Genomic DNA, 26,979 nt, shown 5'->3' with positions numbered 1-26,979 from the left:
TCTGATAATTTATACCAGTCACTAAATGATAATTAACATTGAAATTCCTGGTTTTAACCTTGAAAATAGATATTTATTAATTATATTAATATAAATTCAAATATTATAAAATATCATTATTATAATAATATATAACAAAACTAGATATTTAATAATTATATTAATATAAATTTAAATATTGTAAAATATTAGCATGATAATAATATATAATCCTAATTTTTAACATACTAATATGAATTAAAATATGATTATTATAATAATATTTAATACAAGATTAAATATTTAATAATTATATTAATATAAATTTAAATATTATAAAATATAATAATAATAATAATAATAATAATAATCTTAATTTTTTTTAAAAAAATATCTTTATTTTTAAAAAAATTATCATATTATAGATATTTTTAAAAAATCATAAATAATGTTTTGGTTTAATTTTTAATTTGATATGTTTATGTCATTTTTTTATCTTTTATATGTAATATTGTTTATTTAGTTGAAATTTATATGACAATTATACAAATTTAATAAAAATAATTAATAAATTCTATAAATAAAACTAAACAAACTTATGCGGATATATTTATATGTACTAGGTAGAAGCAACGTGCAATACACGTTTGCTTAGTTTTAAAGTTGTAAACATGCTTATTTAAACATGTATTTATTTTATTATATTTTTAATTATCATATAAATTTTAAATAAATAAACAATATCATAAAAATAAATAAAAGATGTTTAATATAATGTATGACATAAATGTATTTAAAAAATTAGGGCAAAACATTGTCTAAAATTTTAATAAAAATAGTTCACTTTTCTTTAATATATATATATATATAATAGAATGAATTATAATTTTATAGTATATATAAATATTTATATCAATAATCTATACAATTATGACCTCTAAACACAACATCGACTTAGATATATATTTACATGGTTACATGACATGTATAGAATAGTATACATGCATCAACTATTTTTAGTTTCTAATGTTTGTCGTAATGTCCTTAGATAAATTTGATGAAGAAAAAAAGCTTCAATCACTTAATAAAAAATAAACTAACACACAAATTTATAAGATAAAAAAAGTATATGTATGCATTTATTATTTTTAAATAAACATGATTTAATTATTTAAATTATCATAAAATATCTTAAAAATATTATATTTTAATTAATTAATTTATTTTTGTTTAAGTTTATGTTTGTTCTAGTTTTCAAAATTGGTAGTGACAACAAAAGATCATATATTATATATTTAATATAATATTAATATTATAGGTGGATTTAAAATTTAAGTTTATTATTAGTTGATAGGAGATTATATTATAATATACGTTTATTATGATATTATTCTAATATATGAAGTTTAAATTTAAGTTATAAAACATATGGTTTTATTATTTTTAAACAATTATTATTATAAAATATCAAATTTTAATTTATTTAAGTTTAAGTCATATTTATAATATTCCGTTAAATATAAGAATATTCTATTAAAGATATCAAAAAATTAATAAAAAATCATTAAAACTAATCATTTATGTTATCTATAATATTTTTATAAAGAAGATATATATGCCCGTTCATCTTTTCATAAAAAGCATTATTGATGTTATTTATACATCTACGCCATTTTCTATGGACAAACTTTTAAATATAATATATTTTTTGGTCAGAAAATAAGTATATATTTATATTTGGCGAATTATTCAATCTCTCAGTTGCATTTGAGGGATTGAACACCTCGGGTGCTTTGTGTCCATTAGATTTTATATTAGTCTTTGTTTGACTAAATCAAGGGTTCAGATTTGACTGACTAGTAATAAGGATAACGAATTTAGGTAAAATTGGCTACCGGATGTGTGTCATGTGGTATTGTACTGTGTTTTATATTATTTTAATGTGTAGATTGGTAAAGTAACTTTAAGATGATCCGAAAGGTCAGCTAACATTTGGTTGTGGTTTTTTTTCCTCTGCACCGTGGGTGTTCCCGGGTTCATTGTTTTAGTTTTTTGAAGAGCAGAAGGAAGGTTAAAGAAGAAATATTCAGTCTAAAAGATTGATGATTGGAATCGGTTATAGAAGGAGGATGGTTCGACAGGTGACCTAACTTTTGTTTGTGTTTTTTTTCCTCTGCACCGTGGGTGTTCCTCTGGGTTCGGGGTTCATTGTTTTGGTTTTTTGAGGAGCAGAAGGAAGGTTAGAGAAGCAGTATTCAGTCTAAAAGATTGATCGTCAGAATCGATAATAGAACGGGCTTAAGTTTTCTTTTTTTTCCCTTTGCATCGTTGTAGTGAATTAGTATTTCAGTAGTTCTATGAAAATAAAAAAGAATTAGCCAGTCTGTTATTCAGGGTTGTATTTGTTGAGTAAGCAGTGTAGTTTTATATGCTTGAGAAAGTCTTTATTGGAGAGTTATTTAAAATTTGAATCATTGTAATTGTTTGCTGTGTAAGTGCTGGTTATTGTGGAAACTATTTTTTAGTGGGTTATTTTAGATTAATTTTTAGAGTAAGCATTAATGTTTTTTTTTTTTTTTTTATATTATCTGATAAATTTGAATTTTCTTTAGTAGAAGTTTTAGTCTTTATTGTGTTATAATGGGCAGTAGCATATTTAAGTGATTTGTCTAGTTTAATATTAATAGGAAGTTTTTAGTTAGCACTTTAGGAAGCATTGAAATTAGAGGAATTTATTTTACCATGAACAATGAAAATATATTTGAGATTGCTGAAACTGTGAACTTAGTTTGTATCACGTTGCATATGCATTTCATATATTTTCCCAAGATATGTGAATAATTTAATGTGGTGAAGTTATAATTCCATTATTTGTTAAGGTTTTATTGTTTTGATAATTTCTTTCGTTGCAAGTATATTTGAGTGGGTGTAAACTATTTTTTTTTGTTGCAGTTATATAATGAATTCACATTTTGAAGTTAACGATAGAGAGTCAACAATGTTTTCGAGTCGATGCTCTCCAAGTAGGGTTGTGTCTGTCATTAGTCATTTTAATAGCGACCAGAGAAGTTAAGTTAAAGAAATTGGTTTTGGCAACTTACTAAGTTTAAGAAAGTGTAGTTTGAGAAGAAATTTAATTACTTGGTTGGTTGATAATTTTGATTTAGGTGAGGGTATTTGGAATTTGAGTGGAAGTATAGTTCAGATGAATAGCGATTTATTTTCTAATGTTATCAGGATTTTTGATGGTGGGGAACACCTAATAGATTCGAAGTATGATTATTGTAAGGGGGTAGGATATTAATAAGTTCGTTGGAGCAGAAGTTGAAGTGTAATGGCAACACTGATATGGAATTCATCCATCAATTTTTGTTGTTTGTTGTGAGTGTGTTTCTAATGCCTAACACAACAATTTATGTTGCTCGAGAGTATGAGGTTCCAATATTAGCTATTAATGATGTAGCCAGTGTTAGAAGAATTAATTTGGCTTCAATGTCATTTAAGTTTCTTGTAATGGGTTTGTTTGGATTGAACAGGAAGAGATCAAACTTTGTTCGTGGTAGCTTATATTTTTTACAGGCTAGTAAATGACAACTTATAATAGTGTTGCTATAATGTAATGTGAATTTTTTTTTTCAGTTTATATTTGTTTAATAATACTGTGTTTCTATATTAAATGATAGGTTCTCTTTCTGGATCATGTGCGATGCAATGTCCTATTCGTAGACAAAAGTCTATATCCAATGTCTTGGTGGTCTGAGTATGAAACTAATAGGATGCTTGAGTGGGTTGATACAAATGGGGGATTAGGTTCTTGTGAGGTATGTGATTTGTTGTGTTTTATTTTGATGTAAAAATTTATTTATTTTATTACTAAATTACTCATATGATGTTAAGGTGATTTAATTATTTTTTTGTTGAAGACTATTAATTCAGTTTTAATATATATACATTTTTTAGATAAGAAAGGTCGAGATGGGATAAGAATTGAGTAGAAATGTTGTTTCCAACATAAGTAGACTATGTTATAGAGTAAAATATTTAGAGGCAGATGTGGTAAAATTGAAGCCTCATACATGTTGGAGTTGCGATGCGAACTTGGAAAGTATTTAAGTAGGTAGCAGTTTGGGGAGGGTTAGTGGGGGTGAATCAAATTTAATTGTGAGAAATTTTAGTGGAGATGTAGAGTTTTTGAAGTCGCCTTCTTATGTTACTCATGTTAGGAATTTTGATCCTATGATTGTTGAGTAAAAGATTGTTCCTAGAGTTGAGAAAAATAAATGTGGAACCTTGAATTTTTTTAGAGAGCAATGTGATCATGAACTTAGTGAAGCTAAGGGACTAAAACGAAAGAGCATTGGTGAGCCGAGTTCAATGAAAGGCGGCTATGGTGATTCCTTGAGTGAAGAAAATTTCAGATTGGCGTGATACTTGTTTGGTCCTGAGATGATTGTAAGGTATGCATTGTTAATATATGAGATATATATTATGTATTTTTTTTTTGACATTGATTTTAGTTATATAATTTGTAATGTATTTTTTTGGAACTGAGGTGTTGCTAGAGACAACAACTTATAGTTCGGAATGGGTTCATTTACTAAGTCTAAAATTACTTCAACACAAATCGTTTCATAGAATCATTTATTTTCATAGCATAATTAACGTTGACTCATTTATTCTGTCAACTTGCACAAAACAATAAATTAAGAGTTGTTTTGTATGTAAAATTTCAAAGTGAGCCAAAGAAAAGAGAGATAAATGCAGCAATAAATTAATGAAACAAAGATTTATAGTGGTTCGACCCAAAAAAGATGACATACGTTCACTTTAGTTAGTATTATTTATAATGAACTTTGAACCCTAAAAAACAAGCACACTGAGTTTGATCTTGTTGTTGGGGCAGTTACAGTAATGGAGAATAGGAGTTCTCTCAGAAAATGAACGGGTACGGACTTGTTTTTCGACCCTTGTTACATTTCAATTTGCACTATTTATAGTCGTGGAGATGAGAAGGGCAGACAGTGGCACAATGTTTCTTGATCAGGCTAAATTTCTGTATAGTTGGATGGAGGCAGGTTTCTGTCTCACCAAATATGGTAATCCGACATGTCCTATTCATTTAAAGGTATTGTATCTTAAGATAGTAGTTTGTAGATACCCAAATATTGTATTATGACTTGGTGGTATCTTTTTGAAATTGTAAAAATACTAATTTTTTTTGTATAAGTTTCATATATCGTTACACATTTATAATTACTTTTAAATTACATTTTTGTAACAAAAAAAAACCATATGCAATCCAATACAATGTTCAAATCAACTAAAAAATAAAAAGATAAATTTAAAACTGTATCAAGTCATAATACATAGTAATTAATTTATTAAACATTCCTAGGTGTATCATTAATTTATTAAACTGGAACATTGCTAGAAATAGTGATTACTATATATTCATACAAAACAATTGCTTTGTTACGAAATTTTTATAGCAATATACACCAATAAAGTGTGGTAGTGTATATATAGCACTTATGAGGTTTATAATTGTGTTATACTAAGTGTATTCATTTTATTTAAATTTGGGATCTTAATTAGGAAACAGAACTGTAACGTCCCAAATTTCATGATACGACTTAGGGCCTTGACTAGAGGGTCAGAATGGAAAATTATGGAATTATGTGCATATGTGATATTTATGTGTATCATTGCATGATTATGTGAGTTATACTATAATATGACTTGATATGCATGTTCAGGTGTATTAAATATGCATGTGGGCCCATTTCTTATTAGAAGGGTAATTTTCGTAATTTGGCATGTTATGAGTATATTTGGTATATATGTGATATATGTGTGGGACTACATTATCATGTGAATATATTTGGGTTACTTGGCACGAGGCGATCCTAGAGAGCAAGTTAGTGGGAAAGTCACAACATGATTAATACTTGATTCGGGGTGAGTCAATGGATATTTTGGGTATTTAGCACATTGCTGGGATATTGGGTAATGAGAATGAATATTTGAGAATATATTTAGAGTTAGTGAGATTAGGAGAGAATTATGAGAATTTTGACTATTTTACCCTTAGGGTCATTTTTTGGAACTTCAAGCCTTGGGTTTTACTTAAAGTTACTTGAGTTCGAAGTAACCTAACAAAAACAGAAAAGTACGTTCAAACACTTTATCTCTCCCGTTCTCCTTTTTACTGCTCGTTGCACTTTCGAAGGAAACTTGAGTTTTAGAGCTCGGATTCAAGCAATGTTATAGTCATAACTAGGGAAGATTAGAAGATTGATAGCTGAAGGATTTAACTATAAAACGACTCAATCAGATGTAATCCAAACTTTAAGTTCTAAGTTTTTGAGAGCTTTGATTAGAGTTTATAGTTTTGATGAGTTTTTGATTGGATTGTAACTTGGGTTTTGATGGTTTTGGGCTACTAAGGTGTTTGGGAACTTTGTTTGAGGGATTTGGCTATGTTTGGATAGGTTTATGGAGGGATTTGGCATGAGAAAAACGAAGGAAAATCAGAGTTTGGAGGTCGAGCCACAGCCCTGTTCTTGGGGTGTCGCGGCTCCCTTGATTGAAGGAGAAGTAGGTGATTTTAAGGCTTTTGAGACGCGATGCCTGTGAGTGTGTGCTGCAGCGCTTGAGCAGGTAGGGAAGAGGCTCGAGCCTCTGACTTGAGTGAGTCGTGACTCAAATATTTGGGGACTGCGATGCTTAAGGGATTTTGGGCCCCAGGGAGGTTTTGAGTGCGGGAACTCAAACCTAAAGGCTCGAGATCGATCCTACTACCTGGTTTAGTAGAATTCGATGTCTCGGAGGCTAGGACTTGGTCCGGAAGCCTTTATTTATTCATTTTTGATGAGATTCTATACTTGGTTGTTACTAGGTTATCACTAGGGGCTCGGGATCAGGGTCGTGCTCGAGGGTCATTTTTATTTTACATTACACTCGGACCTGAGGCAAGAAAATTGCACCCAATACGTGATGTACATGATTAGGGCTTGGCCTGAATGTTGCATATAATCTTGATTGGGCGTGGGCCCCTGTAAATGTGCGTGATTATGATTATGCTTGTGAATGATTGATTAAGCATGTTGAATGCTCTGTATATGGATATTTGTTATATGATGAATGCCTATGTAATTGAGAAATGTATGACTTATGAGTCAAGGACGGCAATAGTGCTGAGCGCTGGTCGAAAAGTATTGACTTAACAGTCAAGGAAAGCAATAGCGTTGAGTGTTGGTTGAAAAGCATTGACTTATGAGTCAAGGGCGACAATAGCGCGTTGAGCGCTGGTCGATATGTTAGACTTAATTAGGAGCGCATTAACGCTTGTCCGACCCAATGGTCGTGGAAAACTAAAGCGTGTAGGTACACTGGGCCAGCTCCAAGGATGGTTATACAAAGGATAGGGCAATGGGCCCCAGAGTGACTTATTAGCCCCAGATCCTAGGGCGCTGAGCCCCAGTGTGATTTATTAGTCATGTACTTGGGCAACGGGTCCCGATATGAGTAAGTTAATCATTTTTTTAGGGCATTTGGTCCCATATGACGTTGTAGTCATTTATATGAATGATATGCATGCATGAGTAGGGTTATTACTGCTAGACATGTTTATTATGATTTGATAATGTATTATTAATTGCTTATGAGCATGCTTAAGTTTTCTTGCTGAGCTTTGGCTAACGAGTGCTATGTGGTGCAGGTAAGAGGAAAGGAAAGCTAGACCAGCCATGAGTTGGAGAGCTTAGGTGGGGAAGTGTACATATGCGGCCGCTTGACCACCACAACCAAGGTTTCTCAGAAGAACTAGGGTTAAACCATATTTTTGCCACTTAGGTCAGCATGTTCTAGCTTTTGAGTTGTAATGACCATTCTGGAACTGTAAACAACTTTGTAAACGTTTATTATGGGATCACATGTACAGCTTAACATTTTAAATGAAATATCAATTATTTTTTACTGAAATTTTTAACCCTGGACTATTAATCACATTTAGACGCACATTTATGGCCTAATGAATCATTTAGTGAGTTAAAAACTATTTAAAATACACAGTGTAACGGTCTTGGCTAACTAGAGTGTTACAAAAACCACTCTTCGAGTTCATATAAGGCATAACATATGTATAAGAGCACATCTTAAAGGAGCTCTAAAAATTCTATAAGGAGACAAAAAAAATAGATCAGCTCCAAAATGAAGATTAGGGATGGCAACAGGAGTGTTCGATGTTTAGGGTATGCCTATGCAACGACCATGCTTATTTTCCATAAATTTTGATTGGTTGTTAGGTATAGTCCGATACAGTAATACAGTTGGGTACACCTATACCAATACCCTACCCAATAACCGCATCGAGTACATGTATTGCACCCTCAACCTACCCTAAACCCTAAACCCTACCCATCAAGGCATGGTACCCATAGATAAATGGGTTTCCAGGTAAAAATGTCATCCATATATATATTAAATCAAAAAGTCCTCTAATTTCCCCAATGAAATGATTTTTTACGAAAATAGGCCTTGTAATAATTAATTGAATTAAATTGAGAGAAGAGTTTTCACACAGCATATATACAAAGGCGCATGTATGATTGTTTCACTTTTAATAAAATATTTTATTGTGTCCCTCATTTGATCACTTGTAGCGGTGACTATAGCTTAACAAATACTATGTGGTTGAGCTAAAGACAAAATTTAAGATGCATGTTACACAATTTGGGTGTCGATGTTCAATTCTTATTATCTTTTTGGTATGGCAGGTGTCATTTTCGGATTCGTGATGAGTAAACAATAAAGAACATGCTTATTTTCCATAAAGTGTGATTGGTTGAACAATAGATTGGATTTTTTATATTAATGAAGTTCTATTTTCGAACAACCTTTTGTACAAAGGTTTAAAAAGTGATGAAATATTAGGATTAACAAGATGTTCTATATTCACAAAATACAAATGTATACTTTTGATGGATTTATAATTTAAAATGGTATTAACCTTTACATTCTTCTTTCAACTCGGTACATATATAATATTAATCATGCCACGACTAACCATAAAATTACCATATGATCTTAATGTGATCTTATAATTTCATAAATAAAAAAAACAAGCTATATAATTTGTTCCCATCCATACCATAAACCAAATATCGGTACAATAAGCAAACATAATTAATCATAACTAGAAAAGGAAGCACACAAACATGGTGTAATATTAGTGAAACTCAAACTAAAAGTCAATCTAACTTGGCTTGTGGAGTAGGTGAGTAGATTTGTATGTATTGGTCGAGCATTGCTGGGGTTGATATGATGTTTTTCAAGTCATACATGTTGGAACAAATCTTGGGTTAGATAGAAGAGTGTTCCAATGAGAAAATGGCTAAATCCAAGGAAAGACAGTATAGTATATGGTAGGGATTCATATGTTGGATGTAACGCCCTACTACCTTAGAGCCGTTACTAAATGAGTTTAAAATGTGCAATAAACTTGCTAAACGAGGTTTTTAGAACAAAAGTGTGATTAAACAAAAAAAACAAGGCTGTAATCTTTGAAAGTACTCTATTTCATTTAAAATTCCAAGTGTCTAACATTTGGGATCCCAAAATAAGGTTTATAAAATATTTACAACTCAAAATAGATTTACAGATAATGAACTATCAAAATCACGGTTTAATACAGCCATTTCTCAAAACGCCCCCAACCAAAGCAGTCGGGCAGGCCAAACATGTACGCACCGCTTCATGCTCTCCGTACTCATGGCTGGTTGACCTTCTCTTTGCCCTTACCTGCAACACAGAGCACCCGTGAGCCGCAGCCCAGCAAGAAAACTCAACAGCACATAACATATGCATATTATATAATCAACATATCAGATAATCCACAGATAAATAGATAGTCCATCAGACCAAGCAAGTACGGCCATGCCGTCCCAGAAGCGTTACCAAAGCCTAGGGTGTCAGTTCTCACCGTAAGGATATCCCATGTATCCATTGGGGTCTCACCCTAACAATAAGCACTCCATGTGCTGAGTGTTATTCCCGACCCCACTGCCGTTCTCGGCTCCTTGCCGTTCCAGGCTCCTTCGCTGTTCTCGGCTCCTTCGCCGTTCTCGGCTACTTGCCGTTCCCGGCTCCTTCGCTGTTTGTTCTACTATAACCACATATAGCATAACTCAAACAACATTCAAGCATACAATAATTCAATCAAGGCTACACCCTAACATGTAATACAATCTAGGGTCGTGCCTTGCAACAACACTATGGGTCCATGCCCTGCTGTACGGGTACTACAGTTTTCTTACCTGTGTCCCGAGCCTCTTAATGCACCAAAGTCATGAGCACGCTCCTCTATCCCGAGCCTCTTCGAAAACCTAGTCACAACCATATAAAACACTCTTTAATGCTAACCAATCCAAAACCACTTCCCGGGACCAATCCCATACTCTCGGGACCTCCAATTTCCCAAAACAATGCAACGGAAACATCCCCCGAGCCCCCGGGACAAATGCCCAAAAATGAAAAATTTCCCTGTCCTGAAAATAGCCTAGCGCCGCGGCGCTACCACTGAGGGCCGCGGCGCCCAGCAAGTCAGAAAGTCCCCCAGCTCCTGATACAACCTCGCACCGCGGCGCCAAAGTACAGGGCCGCGGCGCCCCTTCGCATCTACCACTTTGTCATCTAAATTTGTTACTCCTAATGGTTACTAATGGTCGCTCAAGTTACTCAATCACCATTAACCATTAACTCACAAACTCAAATTATAAAATTCCCAAAATACCCCTAGGCTCCTCCCGAGCCGGGTATTTAATCCCGTTGTGACTTTCAAACTAATTAGCTCCCTAGGACTGTCTCGGCACGTGCATCACAATAATATCACCACTCACACGTGGTACTAATCATATAACATAATTATTACATTTATGCCCTCAGATGGCTAAAGTTACCATTTTACCCCTAACAGTACAAACGGGGCCCACATGCATATTTATTCCACCTAAACATGCATTCTAATCACATATTCATTTAAACTCATATATTGACATGTTAATTCACTTATTGCCCTACAGGCACGCTAATCAAGGTCCTAAACCTTATTAGCAAGTTGGGGTGTTACATGGGATATGATTGATTATTAGCTACCACTTTTGGGATACAATGCCCTTTAAATGTAGGGTATGTGCTTAGTGAAATTTGAACACAAAATCTTTCCATTTTAACTGGGGAGTTTCGAATAAAGTAGATGTATTCCTAATAGCTAAGGAATGATTTGTTATTTAACTTTGTCTTTTCTTTTATATTAAGTCACACACCACTTAATCAACAAAAAATGAGAATTGACATGAACTTGTTCCAATAAGATGAAGACACTTGATTGTACAGTAGGTTCAAAGTAAAGGCAACATGACTCTAAACACTTTACAACGCCCTAGGACCTTAGACATGCATACAAACATGGTATATAAAAAGGGTTTATCCCTTTTTGGACCCTGTGTTTTTTCCCATTACCTGTTTGGACCCTGTGTTTTGACAAATTACTTTTTGGACCCTATATTTTGTAAAATGGTTAAAATAGAACCCTAAACCCGATTTTGATCAATGTTTTCTCAACTAAAATTACAAATAATTTACCAAACTAACAATTCTAAACCAAAATAAAATCATTCTGCTTAAAAACTGTGTTGTTATATTCAATTTTTTCTTCATCAAAATTGAGTTTAGAGTTCTATTTTAACCATTTTACAAAACACAGGGTCCAAAAAGTAATTTGTCAAAACACAGGGTCCAAACAGGTAATGAGACAAAATACAGGGTCCAAAAAGGTATAAATCCATATAAAAAAGATGACTTCAAATACTGTAAAACAAGATACTCATTAAACATGATGCAACACTACGATATTCATTAAACATGATGGAATACTAAAATCTAGGCAAGCACCCAATATGCTAAGAAAAAGAAAAGATAAACATGCTAACAAAACACAAATGTGTTATGAGAATACAAAGTTAAAATGAGAGGACATATCCATTAAGGACTTTTGGGTTTCAACGTTCGAAGGTGGTTGTGAATGTAATAAATCATTATCTGTGCTGCCTCTTCCATTTGTTCAAGGTCTGGGATGTTCAATCCATTAACAACAATGTTGCTCCTTCCCATTATGACAACAACAATTGTGTCGTCCAGGGCATCCAAATTCTGAACTGCAGGGTCTATCATATAGTCTCATTAGTCATATATAGATTCATGCTGGAGTTGGGTTCCATTACCTTTGGGTTGTCCAGCAAAGTCAAAGATCCAAAATAAACTGGTGTTTTGTTATCATCAAGAGATACTAAATCTTGTTGTGGGGTGGCCCCCTTCTCTGAGGTGGAATCCTTTGCCGATTCCTCTACATTTTGATCCCTTTCACATGAGTTTGTATTCTTGCTGGCCATGAACTTATCTGTTGTACCCTAAAAATTAGCACGAGTTTAATCACTCAGATAGGGGTACAATTGGTAGATGAATATATGGAAAAAGCAAATGAGTAGAACATCTAGCTAATGATGATGTGAGCAACTCAAGTTAGGACTTGATAGCATGACAATCAAGTAATTGGTAGGTCGCCTCTTAGGATGGCGGTCTAGTTCAAAACATGTAGTGGTCGGATCCCCTTAGGGTGCTCTGAATATGTTCAGCTCGTGGAAACCTGGTCATGATGCATACTGAAGGATCCCGAGAGACTCAGAGGCACTCTATACGCTCATTAATGGCCAGGCTGTATTGCACATTTATTGTCCGAGATAACAAGAGTATATTTTGTTAGGCAATCATATCCCTATGAAAATGGGAATTATCTGTATTAAATTTATACCATATTTTATGCACACAGTTACCCAAACTTGTCTAGAAAATTCCACTATAAATATCAGGAATAATTGACAGGAAAGGGGACTGCCTTTTTGTAATACTGAAACTCTGCAGAAGTTGTGAGAGAAGAGTAATAATATTGTCTCGTGGAACCACTGAATCACGTAAAATTGTGTGTGTAAGAAAGAGTTCATATAAGTTCATTACGGTTTGCAAATAAGCACTAATACTCTTATTAGATTTCTAAATCTACTGTTGGCAAAAAATCGCGTAAACAGTTTGGTGCTTCATTGAGAGCAAATAAGTGCTTAATCCTTTACAATTTTCATTCGACGTTCATCATGGTGGTTACTTGATCGATGCATGACAATGAAATGGAATAGCCTGGTGGGCAAGAGGCGCATCATACAGTTGTTCCTACTGAAAAGGGCCTAGATGTTCAGCAACGTCCTGGGAAGCAACTGGAAGGCCAAGACGACACTGGGAGTTCAGCGTCACGCCCACCAAATCCTAATCCAGGATATCTAACAACCATTGAGATGGAGAATGCCCAATTAAGGAGCCATATCGCTAGGACAAACAAACAAATGGAGGAGGTCCTATCTCGGTTACCCCCTCTTGCAACTGATGCTAATGTCGAAAAAAGGCAAAGTGGGTCCCTTAAGTCCCACAGGAATAATCAGTCCAAACTTAGTCATTCTGTCAAGACCGCCACTCCGAGTTCTGAACTTTTAGAGCGAAATCACCGGAGTGCTCAGCCCACTGATCATCACAAGAACCATCATCTGCATGTCAGTCGGTCGGTCAGAACTGCGACCCCCAGCTCCGTGCCTTTCGCACAGATTCCTAGGAATGCCCATAACAACCCATCAAGGCAAGATGAGAGAAATTCATGGAGACAAAACACCCTAGCGAATCCTCTTGCGCCATGATCAGAACCCCAGGCACAGAGAGCTCGGGACATTGGGGTAGAACCAAGGCAGGTTAATTTAGTTTGTCCTGATGGAACGAGGATAGCCTCACCGATAAGACATTCGCCATCGCCAATTAGACATCCTACACCACCGTGCTCACAAAGAGATGCTTCAGCTTGCAGAAATAGTAGGAGAAATCCTCCCCCGTCAGTAGACACTTACGTCCCACCAGCACGTGCTGATAATCCAAGTCCTCGATCTCAGCCGCGAGCTGTAAGTTTCACAAATGGAAGTTACTGGACGGGGAGCCATCGTTGAGGCAGGTCTAAGAACAACCTGATGAATCATCTTAGTTCAGCACAAAGTCCTCATTTTGATCCACATCCTGACCTGTGTGATCATCTGAATTCACAAAGGAGGTATCTAGCTCGCAATGATGATATGAGTTATACTCGACACGAGGGGGGTCCGTCTTTCATACGTGATAATGGGAATGTCCCACCTAACCAATCTCGAACTCTGACAAGCCAATCGAGGACTTAGATGAATCAGAACCAAGTCGACCCTCCCCCAATAGTAGGAGGAGATATAACTACTATTGCCGGAGGACCACATTTGGCAGGCACGAGCAATGGAGCCCAAAATAGGTATATACAGGATCTGAAAACTCATAACGGTATGGAATTTATCCCAAAGAAACGGTTATCAAAACAACAACAGTTGGAAAAATAACCAATCATTTTCACGGAGGAGGACGCTAGTCACGTTTAGTTCCCACACAATAACCTGCTGGTGGTAACCGTGCAACTCGCTAATCGAAGGGTATAAAGGATATTGGTAGATAATGGAAGCTCAGTAAATGTTCTTTTCAGGTCCACCCTAGAAAAGATAGGATTATTTGTGACCGATCTAAATGCGACCTTAATGACACTATACGAATTTTTAGGTGAAGGGACGGCGGCCATAAAGACAATCAAACTAGTGGTTACACTAGGGGATGATGCACAGACTATTACTAAAATACTTGAGTTCATTGTAATTGATTGTCCTGCTACGTATAACGCAATTTTGGGACGACCTGCATTGATGGTTTTTGAAGCCATTACCTCAATCCGGCACCTGGCAATGAAGTTCCCCTCAGCCTCGGGGATATGCACAGTATGTGGAAACCAGCTCGCCGCCCAAGAATGCTACAACGTATCCATGAAGGGAAAATCACAACCCAAGCAGCAGGAGATGGTCATAGACGAAGAAGGTAAGGAGTCCCGGGTAATGGAAGTTACCCATGGGACGAAAGAACCTCGAGAAGGGGATAATGAGGTCGCCCAACAGAACAAAATTGACCTGCGAATAGACGAAGATAGATCTGAGCTCAAAGTTGTTGAGGATCTCGAGGAAATTAGTATCGACCTAAAAACACCTTCAAGAGTTGTAAAAGTTAGGAAAAATCTTGGAGCTAAAAGGAAGAAGGAGCTGGTCGAATTCTTGAGGAAGAACCTGGACGTCTTTGCCTGGTCGCATGAAGATATGGTGGGAATTAGTCTGAGTATAATAATGCATACTTTTAATTTGGACAAGAATGTGCCTAGAAAGTCCCATAAACGAAGGCTTTTGGGGAAGGTATGGTCGGAAGCATTGGAAGAAGAAGTAGCTTGCCTACTTAAATGCAGATTTATCAGGGAAGCAAGATACCTGATTTGGGTTGCTAACCCCATTCTGGTCTCAAAGACAAACGGGAAGTGGAGAACTTGCATTGATTTCTCCGATCTCAACAAGGTCTGTCCTAAGGACTGGTTCCCATTACCTAGAATTGATCAGTTGGTAGACAATATCGCAGGTCACGAGCCCATGTCTTTCATTGATGCGTATTCTGGATATAACTATATCACGATGAACCCTTCAGACCAAGAGCATACCATCTTTATGACTGAGCATAACGTATACTACTACAAAGTTAAGCCATTCAGGCTAAAGAATGTTGATGCTATGTACCAACGATTAGTCAACAAAATGTTCGCTAACCAGATTGGGAGAAACATGGAGGTGTATGTCGAATGTATGCTCGTTAAATGAAAGACTGTCAGTAACCATGTATCCGACCTGGAAGAATGTTTTGGCATACTAAGGAGGTATGACATGAATTTAAATCCCCAAAAGTGCACTTTTGGAGTTTTGTCGGGAAAGTTTCTGGGGTTTATAGTCAACACAAGGGGGATAGATGGAAATCTAGAGAAAATTAGATCGTTGTTGGAAATGCCTTCGCCTAGGTCGCGCAAGGAAATGCAAAGTTTAACTGGAAAGGTGGCGGCCTTAAACTGCTTCGTTTCAAAATCCACTGACAAGTGTTTCCCATTTTACAACTTGCTCAGAGGAAACAAGAAGTTCGAGTGGACCGAAGAATGCGAACAGGCATTTCACGATTGTGGAGATCTTGCGTGAAGGAACCTTTAAGCTAGCCCTGTTAAGTGGAGAAATAGTTCTACAGACCTGGAATGCTCTACACCTCAAAAAGAACTATCAATTATTTTGTTTTCTTTATTGTTTTTAGAGTTATTCTTTATTTAAGGCTTATCTATAAAAGCCATTTTGTTTTAATAACTGTTGGATTATTACACAATCAATTTTGTCATTTTATTATCACGGGCTCACTTTGTAAAAGCAACCTATAACATTTATAAGTTCTGGTTTCTTGGGGGGCACATAACCGGAGAAAGCTTTTAAAAGAGTTCAACGTATTCGGATGAAATCTGAAACTTAGAGTTTGGAAAATTTGATTATTCAATGACTTTTTAAATCTTGAATTTTCAAATTCAAACACAAACTAAGATTGAGAAATTTCTACAACAAAACCCCTGGATATGACTAGGTCCGAGGCCTGAATCTTAGTAGGTACAATGCTATTAAGTAGATTAAAACCCCTAGATACGACTACGTCTGAGGCCTGATTCCTAACAGGTACAATGCTATTAAGTAGACTAAAACCCCTGGATATGACCAGATCCGAGGCTTTATTCCTAACAGGTATAACGCAATTAGGTGGGCAAAATCTGGATACAACTAAGATATCGACTAAAATTAGTTAGTCGAGCCATCAAAAATCTATCCCGATCTAAAGACAACCCCTAAGAGTTTGAATGTACAAGAATCCAAGAATTCGCAAACATAAGAAAACAATAGACTAAGGGGAACATGAATAGATCAAAAATTAAATATGTATTCAAAAGCATATAGTTATCTCGAGGAGGGAAAAAACCTCGATATGAGCCTGAAGGCGATTATTTTAATCCATAGGGACTTAGTTACAAAATACAAAATATCATAACGAAAAGAAATCATTGATCTCTGTCAACTCGCTCGGAGGGTGTCACTTCCTCACCATCCCCTTCAAAAGCATCAGAAGCCTCGATGATCTCAGAGTGTAACGCCCTAAATAACCAAGACTGTTACATTGTGTGTTTGAAATAGTTTGAGACTTGTTAATCAAGTCATTTGGTTGAAAATGTGAATCTAATGATACAAATAGGTTAGGTTTACCAGTCTTGTTGTGCTTCTTGTCCTTCAGATGTTCTTCAGTAGCTTCTTTGTGACTTCAAATCAAATCTCTTCATACCTGACCCCTCTTCTTTCTGTAGCACTATTCTGAATACCCCTAACGAGACCAGACTAACACTTCATAGAGCCTTACCTGTGACCTTGCTTCCTTAGTGCTAACATCTTTAGCGTAATAGTCGCTCGCTTCTCACTTTGACTGGAGAGTAATCTGGCATACCGCCCGTAAACCTGAAGGAGACTTGTCCATACCGCTCTTGTATTTCCTGCTTGAGGAACTTACCTGTGTGGCTGAAACCTTAACCAGTTAAGAACCTTTGTTACCAATTCCTCACACCCTACTCGGTACAAGTAGTAATTCCTTAAATGTCTCTTTCCTTGATCTCCAGCTGGTGATAACCAGATCGTAGATCAATTCCCAGAAACATTGTCCTGTTTAATAACCGAGTATGTAAAACTCTTCATCCTTAACAGACGATATCGACAATTCCCACAATATAATGCTCTGACTAATCCAAGGTCAAATTTCTTCATCTGCTTCAGTAATTCTTTCTGTCAACCAGTACCGTCTGCCACATTGTTCCTGATATCAAACCTACCTGTAGTCCGACCTTGAAGCACACCCAATCTTTCCTTGTATACCTATCTGAATTCCCCACTGATCAGGTTAGTTTCCACTCAGTCCAACTAAAGTACTCCAGCTGATATCCCCTACAGTCCATGGTTGTCTCTTAACAAATTAACTCTCATTCTAACTCATCGAGGCTTCCATATGACAAGCTATATTGCTCTCACCACAAACCTCTCTATTACTTGTGTCCCAATTTCTCCCCTGGAAGTGTCTAATACCTTCTCAACAAACACTAATACCTTCAGCCCGCACAGTACCCTTGAGGCATATTCTCAACGTCGAACTCTCCCAGCTCGTTATATAACCAAATACGTGAACTATTCAATCAACTAATCGTCTTCGAGGAACTAGCCTCAGACTTCTTCTAAAGCAAAACATCCTAGTCTTTTGTTTCCTTAACCATGGGAAATCCATCCTAACATATCAATCTTTCATATAGAAATCGTACCCTCACCTGATATCCTTCCAGGTGACATCCTCTGCCTCAAGTGCATACCAAACAATCTCACTGGTTCCCGTCACCATCCTGACGACTACCTTTACAATCAAACCCCCTTCTTATCAGAAATTAAGTGCCATAGCACTGCTTGGGGTTCTTCTACCTCGGTTACCAAAAGTGGGTCCTTACTGAATTCCACCAATGGAAGTATTGTCTTTTGCATCTCCTGCCCTATGACATTCATGTTCTAACCTCACTTTCCCCAAATCACAACTAACATGGCCCTCATTGCCACCTAAACACAGATGAAGATCTCATACATTGGAGCAACCCTGATACTTCGACCCATACCAGAGTTTGACCCTTAACCGAGCCGACATTTCCAACTACCTCCACCTGTACCAAACTTCCAAAATGAGTTACCCAACTCACAAAACTCATTGATAAACATTATCGTTACCTTATCATTCCAAATCAAGCTTATAATCCTATTAGTCTTCGCAGCTCAGACTATACCTTTATAACCTCTTTTATCAAATCACCATCTGAATTCTTTCCAACCCATTATGCCAATATCTCGGTCCGAATTACATTTCCTGGCATCCTTCTACCACCAGTAATTGGTGCACTCCTTATTTATGACCTCTCATCTTCATATACCCCAAGGAAGCTTTGCCCATCCAGTAACCAATTCTTAAACAAACCCGAATTTTCCCCCTCAAACCAGAGGTCAACGCCCTTTTTTGGCCTTCCATTTAATACTCTTTATCTGCCTGTATCCCTGTATTAAACCAGCTCTGGTAATCCTTTTGTCAAACTATGCAAAGCAGTTCTTTCCCTGAAGAGCCTGCCATTCACCCATCTAGTCTCTACTATAGGACCCCACAGCTTACTCACATACTAACAAACATCCGCTGCAACTTTCAGGGGCAAATGGAGGTTTCCAACCCCGACTATCATCTGCAGCCCCCCCTTGTAGCACAATGCAAAGCCCACTTACCCATTCTGGCGCAAACAATTTGAATTCCATCGCCACTGTTGACTAAACTCCTCAGCCCTGAGGTTCACACTCCGAACCAACCACAACCAGGTCCAGACAACCACAATATTCATGCGTACATCAAGCACATTAAACACAGATTCGTATTGCTATACATTTAACTACCAACTTTTATTGCTACCAAATACATTCACACTTTACCATGCCTCCTACATACAAATGAACAAGTATAACAGATATATTCAATTCAGACAATTAACTACATACAACTAGTAGGCAAACCATTATCCAAATATTTATTCACATGCAATGGCCATGCTAATCAACATGCCTCAATCTCATCACACAATAGTTAAGGGCCAGGCCCTATCAGTTCTCATGCTCCCTATAGCCATTCAGCTTAATACATTCATATTTTAATCAAAACTTAAGCATATAATCTAATATATTCAGTTACAGAACCCTGAGTCGAGCTTGTCTTTAGCGGTGAGTGTACATATCCAGCCTATCTCCAGAAACCCTTAAACCTAGGACGCTCTGATACCAAGTTGTAACGCCCTGGATAACCAAGACCGTTACACTGTGTGTTTGAAATAGCGTGAGACTTGCTAATCAAGTCATTTGGTTAAAAATGTGAATCGAATGATACAAATAGGTTAGGTTTAAAAGATTTTGGTTATAAACGAATAACTATCATTAAAATACATATTTGGTACATGGGATCCTAAATTAAGGTTTAAATAACGTAATTACAAAATTTCCAAAGCTTATAAGTAACCAAGCCACTCTAATGGCAAAATACACGTTTTAGGTTCTCGTTCCTGTACAAAATCCTCGACCGTGGTGGACGAGCAGCTGACAATGTACAACTCGCCCCCAGAGCTCTCCAACCCATGGTCAACTTGCCTTACCCTTGCCCATACCTGCACCACGTAGCACCCGTGAGCCAAGGCCCAGCAAGAAAACATAATATTTAAAACACAATCACTAATAATATTTAATTATTTCACAAGACATAACCAGGTACTCAACAGAACACAACATTCACCCATTCAACGATAATATTCAACAAGCTAACAATCCGCCATTAAACTAACCAACAAATCATAATCATCATAATAATTGCACTCAAATCACCAAATGGTTAGGGCCGAAAACTTAGGTCGCACCCTCTGTTTAACCCACTGACTCCGGCCCGCTTAAACCGAGCTCAGTGCATAATAAGCTATCCTCGGCTACCAGTGGCCGAGCCGCGCCCTGTGCGCAAGTGTAAACATCGGCGCTCTTAGGCCACACGTTTACTATTTACATGGCGTGACACCATCCATTTACAATTCACATGGCATAATACCATCCTCTTTAAAGAGCATACAAAATAGGGAACCCTTAGTCCCAATATAAATTCCACAACCGGGTGCAATTTTCTTACCTTTAATTCTAAGTGCTTTGATTAGGAAAGACGACCCTCGAGCACGCTCCTGCCCCAAGCTCAAGCGTACACCTAGTCACAACCATTATAAAGGATTCCATTAATATTCAAGTAAAGGTTTCCGGGTAGAATTCTAGTCTCCGGAACATTGAATTCCACCAAACACGGTAGTGGGATCGACCCCGAGCACCAAAGACTAGGTTCCCACGCTTAAAATCTCCAAAAGGTCACAAATTCCCTTAAGGGCCGCGACCCCTAAGACCTGCACCGCGGCCCGCCCCCTACAACAGAGGCTAGGTCTCTCTGACCACAGACACGTGTCGTGGCCCTGCCCCTGTGGCACCGCGGCGCTCCCTCATCTCAGAGCCCTCCTGCCTCTTCCTTGCTCCGAAGGGCCATGACACTCTAGAACAGAGCCGCGGCCCAGCCCCGCGAACCCAAAAAAACCACCATTTTTAATATTCAAACCTCACCCAAATCCACCCTATACCATCCCAATAACAATTCAATTATCCTAACACTCTAACATAATTTCAACAACATAACCCAACATAAATCTAGTCTAGAAACCCATCAAAGCATCATTTCAATCTTTTGAACCCACACACTCAAACCAGCCATGAAAACACCAGAATTCAAACATTAAATCATAATTTTGAGCTTACCTTCACTGCAGAACAAATTCTCCAAGTTATTTCTGGGCTAACTCCCATAAACACCCTTAAAACCCAGCCAAAACACAAATTTCTAATGATCAAGAGTATGATTCAATTCTTACCTTTGCTTCTAGCTTGTTTCCCCTAGCTTCCACTGAGTAAAACCTCCAATTGCTCAGCTCCAACTCCAATTCCCAGCCACAAATCCTTTGGTTTCACTAAGTTCCTTGAGAGAAAAGGAGAGAAAGAGAGAGAGAAGAGTCGGTTCCTTAAGTTTCTACTGTTTTCTATTTTTTTCTTAGTCTAACCTTAGTTACTTAAGTCTATCCCGAGGCTCGGGGTACCGGAAACGTCCCCAAGGGAAAAACGGTAAAATTTCCCAATATTCCCACTTAGGCTTCCTAACCTCAAATATATCTCCAATTATTTATTTTCATAACCCGATAATCCAAATAATCATTTAATACCCGAAATACCCCTTGACTTGCCCCAAGTCAAGTACCGAGTCCCGTTGTGACTTTCCCACTACTTGCTCCCTAGGGTCGCCTCGTGTCGAAAGCTGCAAATATATATATATATATATCCACATAATAATGTGGTCTTAACAGATTATCAAAAAATCACATTTATGCCCTAACAGGCCAAAATTACATTTATGCCCTTACAACCAAACAGGGCCCGCATGCTTATCAAATACTCATAAACATGCATTTCACACCATTAATTCACACAACTTCCAATTATGTCCTCCCGACACACTAATCAAGGCCCTTAAGTCTTATTAGTAATTTTGGGTCGTTACACAGAGGGTTCCTGTGAGAATTGGATCTTAAATTTGGCAAGATAAGGTTCCCAAAACCCTGGCTGCATGAAAGTGAAGTTTCCGTCCTATTTGAAAGCCCATCACTGGTAAAGCATCTCCCCCATTGAGTTCGATGATTCCGCAGGCTCCTTTTTTAAGCCCTCATTCTCAGCCTGCAGTTGGTCAAGTCGATGACTCACTTCCACGACCTGATTCTTAGCAATCTACTTGCCTTCCTAGGAAGTAGTCAAAGCAGCCTTTGCAAATCGCTCGCTCTCCTGGGAGGAAACTAGGACAGCTTTGGCGCATCGTTCACTCTCTTGGGCGCCGATCAGGGAGGCTTGGAGCTCATCACTCCTAGCTTGAACCCAAGCAATTTTGCGAAGTTGAGCCAGGACAGGCTGCAAAAGGAAAAGGCAAGTCAAGGTTACTAAAAAAGAAAAGAGAAGAAAAGAAAAATAATGGCTAGAAGAATGAAAGGGGCTCACAGTAAGGTTCATTCCCATAGCGGACTCAAGAACATCTTCAAGAGTACGCTCCTCCATGGCCCTCAGATCCTTGACATTGGCTCTATATGCATGGCCCACCATATGGCTCGCCATCTCATATACAGCCCCCCGAAAAGCTTTGGGGGTCCTTGGAGGAAGACATCCTAGCACGGTATTCGGAATTGTATGGTAAGTAAATTTTGGGGATGAAATTATTTTAAGTAGGGGAGAATTGTATCGCCTCAGAATTTTACTTAGCTAGATAGTAATAGTAGTTGTAGTATGTTAGTTTTCGTGGATATTAGTTCAATCCGGGATTTAGTTTATTGACCCTCGTTTTGGTCAATGACACAGAGTCTAGAAAACGACAAAAAAATAATATAGAGCTTGAGAAAATGATCTAATGGAAAATAAAGAACACAGAGAATTATAGTGGTTTGTCCCCAGTGATTGGTAATAACCTACGTCCACTTGATACTATTATTAGTATTGAGCTCCAAAGGCGTGATCAAAGAACTAGGGTTCCTGAGTTTCACAGACCTTAGAAGAAGAAAACAATACAAACAATGGATAATAGTAATGCAATTCTGAAAAAGAGAAAAAGATCGATCCCCTTCTTTGAGCTATTTCTTGTGTATTTATAGGTTCAAGAAGGGTTACATGAATCGAATGATAATATCTTTTCTTAATAAAAGGATCCTCTGGTCATAATGAAGAGATATTCTCGAATATCATTATAACTGTACAGATCTTTACGTAAATGCACGGAGTATACGACCAGCCTGGTCATTTATAAAACTTGAGCGTCGCATGTAGAAATATTCCTAGTCGATAGGCAAGCAATATCTCTGCCACGTGTCAAAAATTCTTGCCACGTCATCAACTACTGTTTTTTGGATAAACATTTGCCCCCCAAGTTTACTTATTGTGACCAGCAATAAGTAAACTTAGAGAACTAACTTTTCGTATGCCCCACGAAATCTGTCAGAGCCACTCATTCGTTCTTGAAAACTGTGACCTAATCACGTCCAATCATGCCTTTTTCAGTTTCCAAGTAACCTTTCCGATGGCTGTTACACTCCCCCATGCCTTGAAAAAGGTAACTCATGATTACCCCTTTTCAGCACATCTCAGCTTCTATAAATAATCCTCACATTTTTCTTTTAACTCTTTACATGCCACCTCTTTGCCAAGAACACTCAAGAACTCTATTTCAGAGCCTGGAACTTCAAAGGCCTTCAGTTGCTTTGCTAAGGGTCCTTCGCTTGCAAGCTCAAAGCCATTCCATTTCAGAATCTCCAATCTTTACCCAGGTAAGTTTCTTCGTCTTTTAAACCCTCTGAGATGCCATGCATACTGCTTTTGAGTTATGAAACTTTTTATGTTCTTGGGTGAAATTTTGTGAGGATATTGTGTATACCGTTTGATGCTTGATAGGGTAATGTAGTTTTGCTCTGTAAAAGTTAGGAATCAGTTTGATAGTCAAGATCATGGGTTTAGGGCATAAAATCAAAGTAATAATTTGATTTTTAGGCTAGCTGAAAAACTGGGTTTTTCCCGCCCCTTTGGAGTTGAAAAAGCTTTTTCCAGAAAAACTTTTTACTTTCACTATTTGATCCATTTTTCAAACTGTTCACATAAAACTTAGTGTTTCGGTTAGAATGCTGTTGGTCGTAGACGCGAGCAACGTTATTCCAACTTTCAACATAAGCTCCCAGGCTGTGCGTCTTATCTCCTCCTTTGTCTGTTTACAGTTTACATGAAAGACCCGTGGGGAGGAGAAAGACCCATCGACGACGATCTGCTAGCTCAACTGCTCGAGGACGAAGAACAACCCTTGTCGCTGATACCCGGAATTCCATTTTCTCGTACCAATCCAAACACTTCCCCAATCTTGACCCGAAATATGGCTCGCACCAAAACCAAGGCCCAGAAAAGGAAAACCTCCGACCCTTCTCATCAGCCTGCTACTTCGGCTGATGCTCCCTCGACCAGTGGTCGAGATGAAAATGCTCTTGACCCCAACATCCAAAGACATGCCTGCCCTCGACACGCCATTCAGCCGGATGTTGAGTGGTATGTAGTTTCTAAAAGTAGGGTGACGATCAGAATGATCGCCAACTACTTAAGGAAATACGGTCTCCCAGGGGTGACCTTAGTCAGACCCAAACCGGACCAACGGGCGAATCTTCCTGGAGGCGCCTTCAGCGCCTGGTCGAGGTTTCATATCGAGGCAGGGGCTACCTTGCCTCTTCACTCATTTTTTCAGGGGGTGGCCAATTATTTTGGAGTTTCCCCCTTTCAAATAACCCCAAACAGATATAGGATGCTTGCTGCACTCTATATCCTGTACAGCCAAAAGAAATGGCCCGTGCCATTGCCTCATGAGGTCAACTACCTGTTCGACCTCAAATCTAACCCCAACCAAGAAGGCACGGGGTTCGTTCACTTCTGTCATCAGGAGACCGGGCGCACCTTCCTGACTTACACAACTCACATCTTAAATGCGGGGAAGTACTACCAAGAGTACTTCCTTACGGTTGACATGGTCGCGGACAACTTGGCTTTCGCTCGAGGAGGTAAAACTTTCTTATCACTGGCTGACTTCTTCACTTAGTGTTCCCCTCCATATTTTCTTAAATTGTTAATGTCTTCCAGGCCCATGGCTGCGACCAAACCCAACTCCGGATATGGAGTTGAGATCTGCGCTCCTCGCCAGCATGCCTGATGTAGAAAAGAGCGTTAAGCATTTGGTTACAGAGGCTAACCTTAGGTTGATTGGCCTTTGAGCCCCTCAATCGGACACGAGGGCGCCTTCAGAAGGGAGTGCCTTTGCTGAGGAGGAACCTGAGCAGCAACCTTCAGCGTCACCTCCACGGAGGAGACCGACTGGGGTCACGATCAGGGAACCTGCTGGCACTCCTCCAGCAAAGAGGCCCTCGGCCCCTTGGGGGAAAGGAAAGAAGAAGGCCACCGAGCCTGTCGAACTCTCTGATGACTCATCGGATGACAATGGTATAGTTATTTCGCTGTCATCTATTCGACGGGGACAACAATTTTAAATATGCTCCACACTTAGGCCCATACTTCTTCATGTCAAAGAATGAGTATAAGACTAGTAGAGTCAGTAGTGTAGCGACCAGTAATAATAGCTCGGGTATTTGAATTTGCAATCCTTTTTTGCTTCTTTTTCTGATGTAATGTACTTAGTCATTCATGCTATCTCACTGTCCGACTTTGTTCTTGCTTTTCAGACATGGACTCCGCCAATGTGTTCGACCTCTACAACACTCCAGAGGCTGTTGCAGCTCCCCCGAGTAAGAAGAAAATCAACAAGAGGCACCATGGGGAGAGCAGCAAAATGCCCCAGGCAAAGAAGGCCTGGAACACAGGCCCTTCAGAGGATGGGCCCTCTGCCACCACGACTCCACCTTCTCCCTACGAGCAGCAGACCCCTTCTGCTCTGGCCGGATCAACTCCTCCTCCGGCACCTACCGACCAACCTCAGCAGGTTGACCCTGCTTCAACCGGGAATGAGATGGTTGGTCACGCCTTCAAGTTGATTAAGGAGAGGGTCACCAAGATCGCGAAGCACGAACACTGCCGAGAGGCAATGGCTGCTACAGAGACGATGGGAGTTGAACCAATCCTGAACCGTGCCCTGAACGAATTCACTAGTGTAAGTCATCTCTTTTTGTGGAAACAAGTCTTCTTTAGTATACTGTTTGTCTAACTTTTATTCTGATTGCAGGCCATGCTAACCCTTACTGCCAACCGCATCCACCTGGGTGCCATTACCGAGCAGGCTAGGGCCTCGGAGCAACGGAACGAGGATGAACTCAAAGCTGCTAAGGCCAAATATGTTGATCAGCTGGCGGCGGTGGTTGAGGAAAAGGCCCAACTGGCTAAGGAGTTGGAGGAGAAGCTGAAGTCTCTAGAGAAAGCCCGCGAGCAGAGGGACCAATACAAGGAGTCCAACCGCTTTAACTACAAAGCGGCCAAACAGCTTGAGCTGGACTTGATCGCGAGCAGGCAGGAGACCACAACTCTGGAGGGCCGAGTTGAGGAGTTGGAGAAGACCAACGCTGGCAACTTGGAAAGGTACAAAAATACCACTCTGAGATGCTTCTATGATTTCTGGAAGCACAATCAGGGTGCCAAATTCGACCATCTTCCCGAGAATGTGAGGGATGCCGAGCTTGCTTGCTGTGCGGCTCAGTTGGCTGAG

At 38.3% G+C, this 26,979-nt stretch overlaps 1 long non-coding RNA gene across 3 annotated transcripts; it reads left to right on the top strand.

The window, feature by feature from the left end:
• The first annotated feature begins 1,913 nt into the window (after positions 1-1,913).
• On the top strand, positions 1,914-7,950 carry LOC133798415 (uncharacterized). Of its 3 annotated transcripts, none has more exons than XR_009875870.1 (4): positions 1,914-2,218; positions 3,516-3,800; positions 4,284-4,436; positions 4,883-5,221. It is a non-coding gene; the product is annotated as an uncharacterized LOC133798415 (long non-coding RNA). The 3 variants fall into 3 exon arrangements; XR_009875869.1 differs by adding an exon at positions 7,700-7,950 and having other exon boundaries at positions 1,927-3,800; positions 4,883-5,104; XR_009875868.1 differs by having other exon boundaries at positions 1,929-3,800.
• The last annotated feature ends 19,029 nt before the right edge of the window (positions 7,951-26,979 follow it).

Source organism: Humulus lupulus, chromosome 8, assembly GCF_963169125.1.
Source record: "Humulus lupulus chromosome 8, drHumLupu1.1, whole genome shotgun sequence".
Lineage (NCBI taxonomy): Eukaryota > Viridiplantae > Streptophyta > Magnoliopsida > Rosales > Cannabaceae > Humulus > Humulus lupulus.
This window is presented reverse-complemented; position numbering and strand designations above follow the sequence as displayed.